The sequence below is a fragment of the Pseudorca crassidens genome, chromosome 13 (genome assembly GCF_039906515.1).
Source record: "Pseudorca crassidens isolate mPseCra1 chromosome 13, mPseCra1.hap1, whole genome shotgun sequence".
In the NCBI taxonomy this organism is placed as follows: Eukaryota; Metazoa; Chordata; class Mammalia; order Artiodactyla; family Delphinidae; genus Pseudorca; species Pseudorca crassidens.
This window is the reverse complement of record NC_090308.1, coordinates 32,854,004-32,873,020: the sequence shown is the minus strand read 5'-3', so window position 1 is coordinate 32,873,020 and position 19,017 is coordinate 32,854,004. Positions and strand designations below refer to the sequence as shown.

At 37.3% G+C, this 19,017-nt stretch overlaps 1 protein-coding gene across 2 annotated transcripts in view; it reads left to right on the top strand.

The window, feature by feature from the left end:
• Positions 1–19,017, top strand: part of LAMA2 (laminin subunit alpha 2) — a 591,238-nt gene that overhangs the window by 172,766 nt on the left and 399,455 nt on the right. The window lies entirely within an intron of this gene.

Below are 19,017 nucleotides of genomic sequence, written 5' to 3'. Positions count from 1 at the left end.
AACCACATCTGTCCTATTCCCTTCCTCCCCATCCCCTAGTAACCACCATTTTACTCTCTGTTGTAACCAGTTTGGCTTTTTTAATTCTACATATAAGTGATATCATATAGTACTTGTCTTTCTCCGTATGATTTTTCTAACTTAGCATAATATATGTGCTCAAGGTCATCCATGTTGTTGCAAATGGCAGGACGTCCTTCTTTCTCATGGTGAAATAATATTCCATTGTATGTATTTTTATATATATATATATATATATATATATACACATATATATACATCACCTCTTTTTTATGCATTTATCCATTGATGGGCACTTAGGTTATTTCTGTGTCTTGACTATTGTGAATAATTCTGCAATAAACATGGGAGAGTATATATCTCTTCGATATCCTATTTTCAGTTCCTTTGGGTGTACACCCAGAAGTGGAATTGCTAGATCATAAGCTAGATCTATTTTTAATTTTTTGAGGAACCTCCATGTTGTTTTTCTTAATGGCTGTGCCAATTTACATTTCCACCAACAGAGTACAAGTATTCTCTTTTCTCCACATCCTTGCCAAAACTGGCTTTTGAAAGTCAGTGCAAGCTGGCTCCAGCAGACTACTGGTGTATTGTCTGTTTTTCTAGAATATAATCTCCATGAAAGAGCAATTTTATTATCCTCACTGCTATATTTCAACACTTATGTTAAGGACTGGCACAATAAATAATCTGTTGTTCAATAATATTTGGAGAATAAATGAACTAATTAATATATTACTATGTGAGCCTTTAAAATATGTACAGGAGTACAGAATTCTAGAATCCATAATAGGAATCTTGGAACAAAAGGGTGAGAGTAACACTAGCTCAAGCGAATTTGACTGCAGGTATAACTGTCTTTCCCATCCTTCTTAATCAAGGAGTTGTTCCAATTCCCATTAGAATATATTCTTTTAAACCTCCCTAAATAGATTACCGAGAATATAGACATTTAAATTTATTCTGTTCATATTTAAATAATTTCATTTATGTTTAGTCTGGAAAAATGAATCTGAAGTTATTCCAGTATGTTGTGTTCTTTAAGCACTTGATGTATGTCTAAAATGTTGTTCATGTCAAGAACATCTACAATTCAAATCATGACCTTCTTTTGGTTTGTACTATAATTTTAAAGTGACATAGACACAAAAAGGATTAGACTAAAAAATGTTAATAGTCACACGGCTATTCTTCACTTCTGTCTGTGATGATACTTGGTAATGTATTTTACTGAACAGGCAAGCAGTGGAAAAAAGGTCTCCTTCACACAAAATGTGGTAAAGTCTACTTTCAATAAGTGACTTTATTTACTACTTGCTTTTCATGGTCACTATTTGTAATACCATATTTATGCCCACTGCAGACATGAAGCCTGGAATAAGAAAAAGTTAAGCTTTCATCCTTCATACCTTTCATAGCGCTTTACTAGTAGCTGCAGTTATTTTGCAACAATCCACCGTATGTTTAGGTTTAACAGAATCTTGGCTTAGTAATGAAGCACTTCATTAAAGTGTTGTTTATAGTGTTTCTGTTCACAACTATCCCTCCATATATGCTTATGGTAGAGTTGTGTGGATGTTCTGCTGTCATCCATTCTCTGCTGTTTAGACAGATTCAGTTTATAGTGTCGGATTTTACTCTTGATGATTTTGCGGCTTTATTATTTGATGTTGAGTAATGGTAGTCAATTAAACTGTTCAAGAAGCCCTATGGATTCTGTTTTATGCCTTGGGTATTGTAAATGAGTTAGAGCTTGATCCCATATTGATGAAGTACTACTTATGTTTCCCAAAGATATATTGTTCTTTACAATTTGTTTCTAGACATTGTGATCAAATGTTCTCTTGGAGAGCAATTTCAGAATCAGAGTACAATGACATTTTGTAATAATTTAAATGGAAATGTGTGTAGGGTTTTTCTAGTGAAGGCTTTTACATAAATTAATTATGTTCAGGGCTGATAGAATGTTCACAGCAGGACATGTAGTACTACAGAAAATGTCCAAAAACATTTATTTGCTCTTTTTCAGGACAACTATAACCATGACTTTTCATGATGTTCATAACCTGCTTAACTGGGTGAATTTCAGTGTCAGAAAATTGTTTTCTAAGTCAATTTTTAAGCTTTTCTCCCCCTTTGCTGTGCTGAGTCCTAATTTGATTAGCCTTGATTTTCCTCTAAGGGTGAGGGTTTAAAAAAAAACTTTTGCTTTGGTGCAACCAATTAATTAGTCCTGCATGGAGAGGTTTGGAAAATCCACGAGCAGTCAAACTTGCTGACAGAGTAAAACACAATTTTGTGAAGGCAGCATAAAGGAGACAGTAAAATTCCTTAAGTGTTATCTGTGTGCCATGGATTCCTTTGGAGCTTCAGAAATCCAGCTCAGCACTTCATAAATCATTTTTGACTTGACATCACCAAAGTTCTATGATGATTTGGTGTGTTTTGAACTCATAAAAAAATCAGGAGAAATCTAGGCAGAATACAAAGAACAAAGAACTTGTAGGGTGGTTTTGTAAGAACTTTATCCTATGTCCTCTTGAAATGGTCACCTTTCAGGCATATTTGTCATAACTGTTGGCACTCAGTCTTTAGAAAATGTCTATACAGTTATATGAGTGCCATCTCCTATCCTTATTTTAAAATCTTAGCCAGAATGATATCAGGCTCTGCAGTTTTCTCATTTTTCATTTCATTTACACTCTTCACACTTCACTGGCAAGTGAAGTCACCTCTTTAAAATTTGGGGTAAAGGCCAGCTTGACAAACCTTGTCAGAATTCTCTTTTTTGCAGATTTTCATTTCAGAGGAAGAATATGTGATTTAGACGTATTTAAGATTGTTACCTTGGTAGAAATTCCCAAGGAAATTAGAAATGATGAGGGATGTGTCACCTGTATTTATTAATGTTGAATGGTGGCTAGGTAGGTTCACACTTTAGGTGCTTATAGAAATTACTTCTGAGGTTCCTTAAATTGTTTCAGAGGTGGCATTCCATTTTTGATCACCTATTCCATTGAATTTTAAAAAATAATTGATAATTATGTGTAAGACATTAAAAAACATCTATAGAGTATTCTACAGTTTCTACTGCTAGTAACTTGTATCAGTTTTGGTGGTAAAACGAGGGCAAAATTAATTTTTTACAAAGCAAAATTAAATTTTCATAGAGATGTTCAGTTGTTAGCTTGAAATATAAAATGGGACGTGAGAATGTGGTTAGGTTAGAAATTGAGATATGGGACATATCTGTATAAAGGAGTTAGTTGAAATAGTCATAGACATGGAAGGTATTATGCAGAAAGCAAAATTAAACAAAACTGGATCTATAGACTTGCTCCATAATTTACTAGTCATGTGAAGTGGAACAAGTTACCTAGTGTACTAGTTTTCCATTGCTATCGTAACAGATTACCACAGATTTAGTGGCTTAAAGCAACACAAATTTATTATCTTACATTTTAATAGGTTAGAAGTCTGACGTGAGCCTCACTGGCCTAAATCCAGGTGTGGGCAAGGTTGCATTCCCTTCTGAAGTTTCTTGAGGGGAATTCATTTCCTTGATTTTTCCAACTTCTGGAGATTACCTGTGTTCCTTGGCTTGTGGCCTTTTCTTCCATCTTCAAAGCCAGAAATGGGTTGAAGCTTTCTCATGTTCCATCTCTCTGGCCTCCTCTTTTGCTTCCCTCTTCTATTTTTAAGGATCCTTGTGATTATATTGGACCCCTTCATACAATCCAGAATTATCATTCCATCTCAAGGTCTTTAACTAAATCATATCTGCAAAATCCCTTCTGACATATAAGAGAATGTATTCAAAGGTTCCAAGGATTAAGATATAGACATTTTTGAGGAGCTATTATTCTTTCTACCACACAAATTAGGGTAACTCTCTCATTTCAATTTCGCATCAGTTCCTACCTACCTATCTCATAGGGTTCTTGTTAACAGAAACAAACTTCTCATGCTGAAGTGCCTGGCAAAAACTAAGCACTAAATAAAATGCTGCTTTCCCCAAGAAAAGATTATTAGGACATAGAACATTGGGGCACACCTTTGTTAAAGAAATTCGAATTAAAAAGACCCACAGCAGGCGTACCCCACACAGTGCTCTCTTCTGAATATTCCTTTTGTCTTCACTCCCTTCTCTCCTGTTGTTTACCTTCCATTTTAAGTAAAAAGCCATATTAGGAAAACATGTTTCTCTTTTTTAAAAAAAATCCCTGAATTATAAATAAATATCATTTTTCCAAAGATAAAGAGAGTTTCAGATGGGGGCGGGGGGGAACAGTATAGTCAAAAGCTGCGGAGATCTCAAAGAAGATGAGGATGGAGGAAAAAACCATGAATTTTCCAAATGGGTTGCTGTAACTCTTCTGAAAGTGATTCAGGTAGGGTGGTGAGTGTTGCATGCACTGCAGAGGGTTAAGTAGAGAGGAGGTATTAAGGTAATAAACAAAAGAGGATACAAACTACTCTTAAGAAAGTCCCTAGAGACGGACAAGGAAGTGGGGCAATATATAAGCATGAAAATAGCTGATGCTATTTCATTTGTAATGGCTAAAATTGAATAAGTGTTAAGTGGCTCTGATCTGTTGAAAGAATTCATGAACCAAGATCAGAAAGTTTCATCTGTCTTTGATTTGTTATTCTCCACTGTTAACATTATATTTCTAACTCTTCTCATCACTACAAATCTTTGCTATTATTCCCCAAATGCTTTGAACTAGAGTGATTCATTCATGTCTGCAATGTCATAAATTTGAGAAGGTATAGGTTCTTCTTACCCTGATCACTATAGAAGCACAAAAACAAAGGCAATCCTGGGTATTTCTCCAGGGTGGATAATTTTTAGAACGCAAGCTTTAAACCGTCACATTTCTGATTGTCTGTGATTCACACCAATATTGTCCTCTGTGATGGCTTCATTGAAAGGACTGTCATGTTCTGTGGGGGACTCAGCCTACCTGCTCTTTTAACAGTAGCTGGTGTGAAAGCCATGCTGTGCCAATGGCTCATTCACAGGAGGCAGGTCAATGTTTTGAAACCATAGATTGTTTCAGATAAGAGAGAAATATGTGAGGAGAGAACAGATGTCAAGGGCAGTGCTAAAGAAAAGGAAAATGCTTGTCTGAATTTTACCTGCAGCTAACATTGTTAAAAATGATAGCAATTTAATGAAGCATAGAGTACTAAATGCATTAATAAGCTGAGGGAGGACCTTACTCATTGCATTTTGGATTCCATTTATTCGTGTTCCTAGTTTTCTTAAGATGGGACTAAAATTTTGGACAAGCAGTGCCCTTTAGAGTTGATAATTAATTTGAAAGAATTAAGATATATTTCTTGAGCTCAGAATGCAATGTCTTCGCAGCATGAAGCAGAGTTAACCATGTATCAAGATAATAAAGAAAATGCATTAAATATTTGCTTTTTAAGAGCAAGCACTGAATTACCAATAGTGTTAAAATCATTATGTAGGGCTTCCCTGGTGGCGCAGTGGTTGAGAGTCCGCCTGCAGATGCAGGGGACACGGGTTCGTGCCCCGGTCCGGGAGGATCCCACATGCCGCGGAGCGGCTGGTCCCGTGAGCCGTGGCCGCTGAGCCTGCGCGTCCGGAGCCTGTGCTCTGCAACGGGAGAGGCCACAGCGGTGAGAGGCCCGCGTACCGCAAAAAAGAAAAAAAAAAAAAATCATTATGTAAAAGAGAATCATTTGTTTATCAAAATGAGATGTATTAGTAATCTTTCTAAAAATTCTCATTGTGAAAATTTCCCAACATACACAGAAGTATGGAGAAGAATACCCTAGACCCACATGTAACCAACACCCACCTGTAAGAATTAACTTGTGTCCCTTCTTGTTTCAATTCTACATTTATCATACCCCACCCCACCCACCAAATTATTTGGAGGCAAATTCCATGCATATTACTTCCTCTGTAATTCAGTATGTATCTCTGAAGGATACAGCTCTTTTGTAAACAAAAGCATTGTCACACCTAAAAATTAATACTATTACTACTACTTGTTTAATACTAGCAAATATTCAGTCAGTATCAAAATTCATCACATTTACCTCCAAATTTTTTAAACAGCTGATTGAATTTTTTGAACAGCTGAAGTTACATACTGCATTTATTTGATATCTCTTAAGCTTTCTTAATCTATAACCTCATTATTTTTTATTTTCTTGCAATTTATTTTTGGAAGAAGCGATATGGTTTGTCTAGTAAAGGTTCTCACATTCTGGATTTTGCTAATTGTATTCCTGTGGTGCTGTTTTCATGCTCCTTGGATACCTCATTTCCTGTAAACTGATAGTTAAAAATGTAGAGATCCACTCTGATTTGGGTTCACTTTTCTGGCACGATTAATCATAGGTGGTGCTGTGTTTATAGATGGTGCTGTGTTCTCTCTTTTGGGGACGTTAGTGGCCATGATGACCATTAGTCCCACCCCAGATCCATCATTTCAAAAAAGGCCCTCTTAGTAAACAGCAGCATCCAGTATAGCTGAATATTCTCGACGTTGATTATTTTTCATTTAATAATACATCCCTGCATCTGTTGTTCTTTCATTTCAGGTTCTCTTGGCTATTCTTTCTCATTAATTTTTCCAAATCAACTTTATAATCAACTTGTGCAGCTTTAGGGGGAAAATAAACCTAACATTTTAATAAGAAATTAAATTGCTTTAAATTTATGTATTAACTTAGAGAGAGCAGAAAAAGTAACTCTTGTTACTTTTCAGAACTAGAAGTTGAGATTTTCTTCCTTGCATAGTGAGGTGGAGCAGTCCTTCAAATACTTGCCCATGAGTAGTTAGACATTGATAAAAACCCTTAAAAAAAACTTTCAACAAATAATTGAACGTTTTATCTTCAAAGGATTATTAGTCATCCAGGTAGATTATTATTTCTTAGAAATTCTGGAGTGGTAGATTAATTCATTTTCAAATGTATAAACTTTACATGAGTTTAATGTGAGTATAAAAATTCTGTTTTAATTGAGGGCAGAGTGTTTCTGTTCCTCTGGAGACTCGGGAGCCACTTACCCTGAGGTGAAATGGCACATTTGCTTACCTGCAACTCACTAAATTCACACTTAGCAGTTGTAGTGTACACTTGGGGGGAGGAGAATAAATGGGCTGCACATTATAACTGAGTGACAATCTCAAATCATTTCCATCTTTGAAATCATTGTAAATGAATTTGTCTGAAAGCACAGGCAGGCAAGGAGCTATCCTTCTGGACCCGCCACCACGTTATTCTAGGTTTATTGAAGTAAGTGTAAATTTACAAGGGACATAAAACTGACTCAAAAAGTAATGATTAGAGTTATTTATAGGTTAATTTTTTTAAGTTTAAAGCATCATTTAAAAGCTTCTGTTGTTGGAACTTGATCCAATAAGTCCAGTAATAATATTTTCAAAATCTGTATAATAATCTATTCAGATAAGTTTTAAGATTATAATGAGCCACTTGTTTTCTGTGATTGCTCAGAAATTTTTGCTGGGGAGTAAGAATTTGGTTACATGTGGTTGGGTGGGCGCATCTTTGAGTGAAGCCTCTATTAAACTCAGAATTTCGATGAATTTCCTACATTCAACCCCGCTTCTCATCCCTGCTTCTGGTCAGACTTGCCTTTGTGAGTTTCTGCTGGACTTGACCCAGGGCAAGTACTGAGTACTTTAGGCCATGATCTCTGCTCTCCCTCCTCAGCTGACTCTCATTGACCTTCCAGAAAAATACTGAACCCTCCTCATGCTCTTATCTTTGTTGTTATTGGTTTCTTATTTATTTATTTATCCTCTTTTTAGATCTCAGGTGAAAGATTAGGTAACACATGAACTCCATCTATCAACTCAAACACAGAGACATGCACACATTTCTGTAAGGCTTCCCCGATTATTCTAGTGGGTACTAAGCTTGAAACTCATGATTCCAAGGATCCTTTCAGGTGATATTGTATAACTCTCATTGCTTTCTGAAAGCCAACATACCTATATGAATAAATAAGAGTATTTGACAAACGTATACTAGAACTAAGAATACACAGGAGTGTTCAAAACATATTAGAGATGACATCACAGCTTGTGGAAATGTTTAAATCCATAACATTGGCAAGAGCAGGTAGTAGCATATTGCAAAGCCTCTTTCACAACTAAGCAATTTTGTTATGTGGACAACTATTTGCTATAGGAGGTTCACAGACAGATAGCAACGGGGGGAGGGAGGCAGAGCATATCAGTGGGCAGAAGTTAGATGGCCATGTGTTTTTCTCTTGACAAACTTTCTCTATGAGAAAGTTGAAGTACCATCTTCCACAGAGAGTGGCCTTCATTAACAGTTTTATGGCTTTCATGGGGGATCAGCCTATAGGAAACGGAGGTCCTCTGTCCTTGTTACATCATTAAGGAGTCCTACTTTGGCCTGGCTCTCTTAACTGTGTGCCAGTGACACTCAAAAGTCTCACTAAAATCTCCAAAACACAATACTCTTTGGTAGCATTTTCCTAGATCCATGATTCTTCTGAGGACAAAAGAACTGGGATAAAGTAGGTTCCTGAGAGTCATAGCAGAGAATATTTTTCAAAAATTCAGACCCAGCAATGCATGTGCTAGAAATTGGTTCTGGAGGTCAGACTTACCCACATGGGTTACAGGTGAGCTAATGTATATCCTGTCCTAGGACAGTGGCCAAAGTTCCTAGGCTGTTCACTTCAGGCTGTGAGGTCTCCTCCTATAATGTGAAAAAGATGAGAAAGCATCAGTGCGTATGATGGTCATTGCATGTTACTTGTTACTTTGGGACAAGGATTCTTCAGAAAGACTGTATTCTTCATTTCCACCCTAAGTGAGATCAGGTTCTTAATACTCTAGGAACATCTAATTTAATGCTACATCAGTGACATATGATTATAATTACATGATATCTTATTAGGTGATGCACAAATGGAATATGAAATAGAAAGTTCTCTTTGTTACAGTAAAATGTCAAACATTTGGTATTTCAAAAATTATTTGGGATTTTTTTTTAGTTACCAAGTTTGTAAAACGTGCCCTCCAAAAATTTGGGTATTGTGTATTGATATCTACGGTTTATAAAAGCCTAGCCATCATAGCATTTTTGTACTTATAATGAGGTATTTGCTTTCCTTGTTGCACCCCATACAGATTGAGTTTTTTTCTATCTGGAAATAAGGTTTTATAACTACTGATTTTGAAGAGCCTTTTTACTGAAAACACAAGACAGAGTTAATAAAAGTAGCATGAGTACGTTAGAGAATTATTCTATTCAAGTCATTAAAATTTTGGCATACTTAGAAAATCACTATTAGAATTTTCACAGTCTTTGCCTGACGCCTTCAAAGAATACTTCTATTCATTGTGTTTTCCAATAATGCTGTCTACCACATTTTAAAAGTTTATTCAAAATACTACATGCTAACTAATTTAATTAATTTTGCATGAAATGTGAAAGAATCCATAGAAGATAAATGAAAGAAGGATATTGTTTTGAAATGGGGTGACATATTCTCAAAGGCAATGACTGCTTTTCCATGTCACTTAATGTAGGCTGTTATGTTGAATTATAGAAAGAGTCTGTGTGGTTTCTAGTATAACTTCTTTTCATGGATTTCATCTATTATTCCAGAGCCAGCACAGAAACTCCTAAGTCATAAATCCATGTTGTAGCTCCAAGACAATTTGGCCTTTTCCTATATTTGCTTGCTGAGTTGTTTCTAAACAAAGTACTTTATCCATACATCAGTGTATCTTTATTTTTCTTATTTGTACTTGTGATCTCTAATTATGCTTTGATATTTCTCTTTTTGTTTTCCACTAAGAAAATACCTGTGCATTCTTTTTTCTGGATAGAAATTTGCTAATTTACAATATTTATATAGATTGTTTTTTTCCAAAGACCACGCAGTATTTTATATTCGTTATCTTTCCATGGTTTTGACTTTGGAAAAGAAACCCTGGGAAACAGAGGGTAAAAGAGTTTAAGAAATTTTTTCAACTCATAGAGAGGTAATAGGACGAACATTACAAGCAATGTATGTCTTAGTTCCTACAAGTGACAAAATATGCTGGTTGACTGAAATTCAGGCTCTAACAAACAGAAAAGAAAGTGTTAAGCTAGTAGAAGTAACATGGAAGCATGTTGCAATGATTTTGGTTATTCAGTTAAAACTAATAAATATTGAATGCACACTATTTCAAAAGAATTATAATAAGGTATAATAAGGATTGTAGCATCTCTGCCCTTTAGGAGCTCACAATTTATTTATTCATATTCTTTATCATTTTATAGACTGTCACGAATAATTTAAGATTACCAGAAATTAAGAACAGGGTATTTCAGATTTTTAATAGGATCAAATATCTCTCTGTTCTATCAGATTAATCAATAGGTTTGACCTTCAGTGAATTCCTTTTTAAAGAGGTTCCATGTGTACGAGTTACTGAATACAGAGTGTCTAAGAGAAATAATTCCTTATGAATAACACCTAAAAAATGCAGAAGTAGCAAATACTTTAGATTATGATTGCTAGAGTATATTCCATTTTACTCCTACTCTTGTCCTTTCTTCAATACTTTTAAAAATACTTCTTTATTTTAAAAATAATTCTATTAAAAACCAAGACATTTATATTAATGCAATTAATATAGCAGGTTATTAGATGAAATTTAAAAGCTCTTCTTATCTCTTTGACTCTTGATTGCCAAACCCCATTGGTCACAGCTTTAAGATGTCCATATCTACCCTTCCCCAAAATGTCTAAGTGTATTCCAATAATTATAGACACATAGGCATATATGTGTGTATATCTGCAATTACACTTATCTATATATGTTTGGAAATATAAATTCATAATATTTCCCACCTGGAGTGTTAGTCAATAAACTAGAATTGGTCAAAGCCCAGACTAATCAGAGACGATGTCTTGGCTATTCCTTGCTATCCCTAGGTTAACCAGATGATCTCAGGAGAGAGGAGGCATTTGGAAGGCTTGGGCAGCAGTGATTTACCAACTACAGAAGTATTTCAGTATTTTAATTACCAGTATTTCCACAACTGTGCCTAAGATGCAAATACCATCCGTACTTTCAGTCATATGATGGCTCGTGATTCTCCCCGTAGTGCACACAGATAGAAATGCTCACATCCTACTAAAGATCTCAAAAGACCAGCATCAGAGCCACCTGTCTTATGTTTTTTTTAAACATCTTTATTGGAATATAATTGCCTTACAATGGTGTGTTAGTTTCTGGTTTATAACAAAGTGATCAGCTATACATATACATATATCTCCATATCTCCTCCCTCTTGTATCTCCCTCCCACTCCCCCTCTCTCACCCCTCTAGGTGGTCACAAAGCAGTGACCTGATCTCCATGTGCTAGGTGGCTACTTCCCACTAGCTATCTATTTTACATTTGGTAGTATTTATATGTCCATGCCACTCTCTCACTTCATCCCAGCTTACCCTTCCCCCTCCCTGTGTTCTCAAGTCCATTCTCTACGTCTGCAGTTTTATTTCTGTTCTGCCACTAGGTTTTTCATAACTATTTTTTCTTTTAGATTCCATATGGTATTTATTATTCTCTTTCTGACTTACTTCACTCTGTATGACAGTTTCCAGGTCCATCCACCTGACTACAAATAACTCAATTTCATTTTTTTTATGGCTGAGTAATATTCCATTGTATATATGTGCCACATCTTTATCCATTCATCTGTCGATGGACACTTAGGTTGCTTCCATGTCCTGGCTATTGTAAATAGAGCTCCAATGAACATTGTGGTACATGACTCTTTTTGAATTATGGTTTTCTCAGGATATATCCCCAGTAGTGGGATTACTGGGTCATATGGTAGTTCTATTTTTAGTTTTTTAAGGAACCTCCATACTGTTCTCCATAGTGGCTGTATCACTTTACATTCCCACCAACAGTGCAAGAGGGTTCCCTTTTCTCCACACCCTTTCCAGCATTTATTGTTTCTAGATTTTTTGATGATGGCCATGCTGACTGGTGTGAGGTGATACCTCCTTGTAGTTTTGATTTGCATTTCTCTAATGATTAGTGATGTTGAGCATTCTTTCATGTGTTTGTTGGCAGTCTGTATATCTTTTTTGGAGAAATGTCTATTTAGGTCTTCTGCCCATTTTTGGATTGGGTTGTTTGTTTTTTTGATATTGAGCTGCATGAGCTGCTTATAAATTTTGGAGATTAATCCTTTGTCAGTTGCTTCATTTGCAAATATTTTCTCCCATTCTGAGGGTTGTCTTTTTGTCTTGTTTATGGTGTCCTTTGCTGTGCAGAAGCTTTTAAATTTCATTAGGTCCCATTTGTTTATTTTTGTTTATTTCCATTTCTCTAGGAGGTGGGTCAAAAAAGATCTTGCTGTGATTTATGTCATAGAATGTTCTGCCTATGTTTTCCTCTAAGACTTTTATAGTGTCTGGCCTTACATTTAGGTCTTTAATCCATTTTGAGTTTGCTTTTGTGTATGGTGTTAGGAAGTGTTCTAATTTCATTCTTCTACGTGTAGCTGTCCAGTTTTCCCAGCACCACTTATTGAAGAGGCTGTCTTTTCTCCATTGTATCTTCTTGCCTCCTTCATCAAAAGTAAGGTGACCATATGTGCGTGGGTTTATCTCTGAGATTTCTATCCTGTTCCATTTATCTATATTTCTGTTTTTGTGCCAGTACCATACTGACTTGATTACTGTAGCTTTGTAGTATAGTCTGAAGTCCGGGAACCTGATTCCTCCAGCTCTATTTCTTCTCTCAAGATTTCTTTGGCTATTAGGGGCTTTTGTGTTTCCATACAAATTGTGAAATTTTTTGTTCTGGTTCTGTGAAAAATGCCATTGGTAGTTTGATAAGGATTGCATTGAATCTGTACACTGCTTTGGGTAGTATAGTCATGTTGATTCTTCCAATCAAAGAACATGGTATATGTCTCCATCTCTTTCTATCATCTTTAATTACTTTCATCAGTGTCTTATAGTTTTCTGCATACAGGTCTTTTATCTCCTTACGTAGGTTTATTCCTACGTATTTTATTCTTTGTGTTTCAATGGTAAAATGGAGTGTTTCCTTAACATCTCTTTCAGATTTTTTGTCATTAGTGTATAGGAATACAAGAGATTTCTGTGCATTAATTTTGTATCCTGCTACTTTACCAAATTCATTGATTAGCTCAAGTAGTTTTCTTGTAGCATCTTTAGGATTCTCTATGTGTAGTATCATGTCATCTGCAAACAGTGACAGCTTTACTTCTTCTTTTCTGATTTGGATTCCTTTTATTTCTTTTTCTTCTCTGAGTGCTGTGGCTAAAATTTCCAAAACTATGGTGAATAATAGTGGTGAGAGTGGACAACCTTGTTTTGTGCCTATCTTTGAGGAAATGGTTTCAGTTTTTCACCATTTAGAACGATGTTGGCTGTGGGTTTGTCATATGTGGCCTTTATTTTTTTGAGGTAAGTTCCCTCTATGCCTACTTTCTGCAGGTTTTTTTATCATAAATGGGTGTTGAATTTTGTCAAAAGCTTTTTCTGCATCTATTGAGATGATCATACGGTTTTTCTCCTTCAAGTTATTAATATGATGTATCACATTGATTGATTTGCATATATTGAAGAATCCTTGCATTCCTGGGATAAACGCTACTTGATCGTGGGGCTTGATTCTTTTATTGTGCTGTTGGATTCTGTTTGCTAGTATTTTGTTGAGGATTTTTGCATCTATGATCATCAGTGATATTGGGGTGTAGTTTTCTTTCTTTGTGACATCTTTGCCTGGTTTTGGTATAAGGGTGATGGTGGCCTCATAGAATGAGTTTGGGAGTGTTTCTCCCTCTGCTATATTTTGGAAGTGTTTCAGATAGATAGGTGTTAGCTCTTCTCTAAATGTTTGATAGAATTCACCTGTGAAGCCATCTGGTCCTGGGCTTTTGTTTCTGGGAAGATTTTTAATCACAATGTCAATTTCAGTGTTTGTGATTGGTCTGTTGATATTTTCTATTTCTTCCTGGTTCAGTTTTGGAAGGTTGTGCTTTTCTAAGAATTTGTCCATTTGTTCCAGGTTGTCCATTTTATTGGCATATAGTTGCTTGTAGTAATTTCTCATGATCCTTTGTATTTCTGCAGTGTCAGTTGTTACTTCTTTTTTATTTTTAATTCTATTGATTTGAGTGTTGAATTCTATTATTTTAAGTTTGTTTGTGTAGGTCTTTTTCTTTTCTTGTGCTTTCCTGCCTAGAGTAGTTCCTTTAGCATTGGTTATAAAGCTGGTTTGGTGGTACTGAATTCTCTTAGCTTTTTCTTGTCTTTAAAGGTTTTAATTTCTCCGTCGAATCTGAATGAGATCCTTGCTGGGTAGAGTAATCTTGGTTGTAGGCTTTTCCCTTTCATTGCTTTAAATATGTCCTGCCACTCCCTTCTGGCTTGCAGAGTTTCTGTTGAATGATCAGCTGTTAACCTTATGGGGATTCCGTTGTATGTTATTTGTTGCTTTTGCCTTGCTGCTTTTAATATTTTTTCTTTGTATTTAATTTTTAATAGGTTGATTACTATGTGTATTGGCGTGTTTCTCCTTGGATTTATCCTGTATGGGGTCTCTGTGCTTCCTGGACTTGATTGACTATTTCCTTTTCCATATTAGGGATGTTTTCAACTACAGTCTCTTCAGATATTTTCTCAGTCCCTTTCTTTTTCTCTTCTTCTCTGGGACCCCTATAATTCGAATGTTGGTGGGTTTAGTGTTGTCCCAGAGGTCTCTACCACTGTCCCCAATTCTTTTCATTCTTTTTGCTTTATTCTGCTCTGCAGTAGTTATTTCCACTATTTTGTCTTCCAGGTCACTTATCTGTTCTTCTGCCTCAGTTATTCTGCTATTGATTCCTTCTAGAGCATTTTTAATTTCATTTATTATGTTGTTCATCATTGTTTGTTTGCTCTTTAGTTCTTCTAGATCCTTGTTAAACGTTTCTTGTATTTTCTCCATTCTATTTCCAATATTTTGGATCATGTTTACTATCATTATTCTGAATTCTTTTTCAGGTAGACTGCCTATTTCCTTTTCATTGGTTTGGTCTGGTGGGTTTTTACCTTGCTCCTTCTTCTGTTTGTTTCTCTGTCTTCTCATTTTGCTTAACTTACTATGTTTGATGTCTCCTTTTTGCAGGATGCAGGTCTGTAGTTCCCATTGTTTTTGGTGTCTGCCCTCAGTGGCTAAGGTTGGTTCAGTGGGTTTGTAGGCTTCCTAGTAGAGGGGACTAGTGCCTTTGTTCTTGTGGATGAGGCTGTGTCTTGTCTTTCTGGTGGGCAGGACTGCGCCCGGTGTTTTGTTTTGGGGTGTTTGTGATCTTATTATGATTTTAGCAGCCTCTCTGCCAATGGGTGGGGTTGTGTTCCTGCCTTTCTAGTTGTTTGGCATAGGGTGTCCAGCACTGTCACTTATGGGTCATTGAGTGGAGCTGGGTCTTTTTTTTAAAAATTTATTTTTATTTTATTTATTTTTGGCTACATTGGGTCTTCATTGCTACGTTCGGGCTTTCTCTAGTTGTGGAGAGCGGGGGCTACTCTTCATTGTAGTGCATGGTCTTCTCATTGTGGTGGCTTCTCTTGTTGCAGAGCATGGACTCTAGGCACACGGGCTCCAGTAGTTTTGGCACGCAGGCTCAGTAGTTGTGGCTTGCGGGCTCTAGAGCGCAGGCTCATTAGTTGTGGCACATCGGCTTAGTTGCTCCTCAGCATGGGGGATCTTCCCGGACCAGATCTCGAACCCGTGTCCCCTGCATTGGCAGGTGGATTCTTAACCACTGCACCACCAGGGAAGCCCAGAGCTGGGTCTTAGTGTTGAGATGCAGATGTCTGGGAGCGCTTTTGCCATTTGATATTACATGGAGCTGGGAGGTCTCAGGTGGACTCATGTCCTGACCTCAGCTCTCCCACCTCAGAGACACCTGGCTGGAGCACCAGGACCCTGTCAGCCACATGGCACAGAAGAAAAGGGAGAAGAAAGAAAGAAAGAAAGAAAGAGAGAGAGAGAGAGAGAGATGGAGGGAAGGAGGGAGGAAGGAAGGAAGGAAGGAAGGGAGAAAATAAAAGAAAAAGAATTAAAAGGATTTTTTTTAATTATTAAAAATTAAAATGTAATTAAAAAAAAAAGAAAGAAGAGAGCAACCAAACCAAAAAGCAAATCCCCCAATGATAACAAGTGCTAAAAACTATACAAAACAAAACAAAACAAAACAAAAAAAAGGACAGGCAGAACCCTAGGACAAATGGTAAAAGCAAATTATACAGACAAAGTCACACAAAGAAGCATACACATACACATTCACAAAAAGAGAAAAAGGAAAATATATATAAATATATATATCTATACATTAAAAAACAAAAGGAAGAGAGCAACCAAATCAGTAAACAAATCTACCAGTGATAATAAACTCTAAATACTAAACTAAGATAAACATAAAACCAGAAACCAGTCTGTCGCATATAGCAAGCCCCAAGTCTACAGTTGCTCTCAAAGGCAACTGCCTCAATTTTGGGATGATTCGTTGTCTGTTCAGGTATTCCACAGTTGCAGGGTACATCAAGTTGATTGTGGAGATTTAATCAGCTGCTCCTGAGGCTGCTGGGAGAAATTTCCCTTTCTCTTCTTTGTTTGCACAGCTCCTGGGGTTCAGCTTTGGATTTGGCCCCACCTCTGCATGTAGGTCACCTGAGGGCATCTGTTTCTGCCCAGACAGGAGGGGGTTAAAAGAGCAGCTGATTCGGGGGCTCTAGCTCACTCAGGCTGGGGGGAGGGAAGGGTGCAGAGTGCGGGGCGAGCCTGCGGTAGCAGATGTCGGCATGACGTTGCAACAGCGTGAGGCATGCCGTGTGTTCTCCCGGGGAAGTTGTCCCTGGATCCCAGGACCCTGGCAGTGGCGGGCTGCACAGGCTCCCAGGAGGGGAGTTGTGGATAGTGACTTGTACTTGCACACAGGCTTCTTGGTGGCTGCAGCAGCAGCCTTAGCATTTCATTCCCAGCTCTGGTGTCTGTGCTGATAGCCGTGGCTCGCGCCCGTCTCGAGCTCGTTTTGGCGGTACTCTCAATCCAGTCTCCTCGTGCACCCCGAAACAATGGTCTCTTAGGCAGTTCCAGACTTCTTCCTGTCCCAGCTAGCTGTGGCGCACTAGCCCCCTTCAGGCTGTGTTCACGCAGCCAACCCCAGTCCTCTCCTGGGATCTGATCTCCGAAGCCCAAGCCTCAGCTCCCAGCCCCCATCCATCCTGGCGGGTGAGCAGACGAGCCTCTCAGGCTGGTGAGTGCTGGTCGCCACTGATCCTCTGTGCGGGAATCTCTCCGCTTTGCCCTCTGCACCCCTGTAGCTGCGCTCTCCATTGTGGCTCCGAAGCAACCCACCCCGCCCCGCCACCCACCGTCTCTGCCAGTGAAGGGGTTTCCTAGTGTGTGGAAACTTTTCCTCCTTCACAGCTCCCTCCCTGAGGTTCAGGTCCCATCTCTATTCTTTTGTCTCTTTTTTTTCTTTTCTCTTTTGCCCTACCCAGGTACGTGGGGAGTTTCTTGCCTTTTGGGAAGTCTGAGGTCTTCTGCCAGCGTTCAGTAGGTGTTCTGTAGGAGTTGTTCCACATGTAGACGTATTTCTGATGTATTTGTGGGGAGGAAGGTGATCTCCACGTCTTACTCCTCTGCCATCTTGAAGGTCTCCTGTCTTACGTCTTACATATCAACCTTTCATATTTTTAAATTAAGTCCCTTAAAGTGTACCATAGACAGTGTAGATGTATTCCTGAAAGTCTCATGTCAAAACTATGTAGCAAGTAAGGTTTATTTTCAGAACATTCCTTTCAAGCTCCCTTCTAAGCAGACCCTTAATCACATTTTAGCAGATTTGTCCTCCAGTTGTGTCCTTTCAATGACCCCAATCACCCAGAGCTTAGGGTTGACAAGCTCCTTGTACCTCACTGAATTTACTAAAAAGAAGATATACCACTGCTTTATTATTAGTGTACTCATTATATATCTCATTATTACAATATATTATCAATTCATAGATGGTGGGACAATAACTTAAACTAGTTTGTATCTACCTTTCTACCCAGGACATTGCAAATAAATGTCATTCGGTAATGTTTGTGCATTGTTCTTTTGGATTGAATTGGTAAAGACACATATGGACCATCGCAAAATATCCAGAATATTTATTTTTTACCTCTTCAAATATTATGTAGATTTGAACGTAGAGGATTGCCATATTTCCCTCAATTGTCACTCTGTTGATTTACGGTCACTTGATGCCTTTATTTTCCTTTTCTTTAACACATGTTTACCTCTTATACAGAAGGTACAGAAACCCTTCATTGAATATGTTCCAGTTTCCAACAGTTGTCTGCATGTACTAGAATTTCCTCCCCGTTATTTTCTATTTGGGGATGTAAAGGAAATGACATTTATTGAGTATTTATAGCCAAGCCTTTTGCTAGGTATTTTGCATACATTATCTCATTTAATCTAAATTGTCTCTCAGTAGTGTACTTAATGTACTTATTATTGACCCTAATTTGCAGATAAGGGAGCTAGGAGTTGACAAAGTAAAATAATCTGCCCGAGGTCACAGAAATGCTGGGACCACAATTTGAATACAAGATTGTGCCTCTGAATCACTGTGTTGTTTTTGCTATACCACAGTAACGGATGGTACTTGTCTGAGGATTAGGTGACATAAGTAACTGTTTTCTAATCTATCAAGCACTATCCACACATGGAATTTCTAACTCATATATTATAATTTCCAACAGAGTAAGGTGAGTAAATTGGTATGTAATAAATGTTTTAACTGATTGTGATTATAATAGAACTTCAAAAATTACGTGAAATGATGTTAATGAGTTATTAGAGAACTAAAATCCACAAAATGGAACATCTCATCTTAGCCATAAGGTATGAAATATGAATATGTA